This window comes from Papaver somniferum, unplaced genomic scaffold (assembly GCF_003573695.1).
Source record: "Papaver somniferum cultivar HN1 unplaced genomic scaffold, ASM357369v1 unplaced-scaffold_56, whole genome shotgun sequence".
Lineage (NCBI taxonomy): Eukaryota > Viridiplantae > Streptophyta > Magnoliopsida > Ranunculales > Papaveraceae > Papaver > Papaver somniferum.
Window position 1 is genome coordinate 57,203 of NW_020648304.1, and position 663 is coordinate 57,865.

Here is a 663-nt window from a genome sequence, read left to right on the forward strand (position 1 = left end):
AAAAAAAAAAAAAAAAAAAGCCCTAGAGAAATCGCCAAACTTTCTCTTTCCTCATGTTTTTTCCGAGAGAAAAAAATAAAGTGGAGATTAGTAGACGTAATACCTTATAACATATTATTTGTGATTACAATACATTTTTCAAACTTTTTCAGTTAAAGATGAGTTTATCTAGTTTACAATTTAGTCTCAGAAATCAATTTCCGACTTATAACGAAGTGTGTAGGCTTTTTTGAGTTAACGTATATAAAATTCAACATATTTATGAACTCTTTGTTTTTGTGTTGGCTTTGTCTTTCTATTTGATTCAAGATAGATGAAATTTGTTAGGATTTGGATTAGTTCTGCATGGTCTTTCATCCTTCTTCTAGTGTGAAATTTGACTTCCTTAATATTTTCTTGAATCAACGTACATAGAAATGCAATTTTTACTAGACGTATTGCCTTAGAACATATTAATTGTAATTACAATACATTTTTCAAACTTTTTCTGTTAAAGATGAGTTTATCTAGTTTACAATTTAGTCTCAGAAATCAATTTCTGACTTATAACGAAATGTGTAGACTTTCTTGAGTTAACGTATATAAAATTCAACATTTTTATGAACTCTTTCTTTTTGTGTTGGATTTGTCTTTCTATTTGATTCAAGATAGATGAAATTTGTT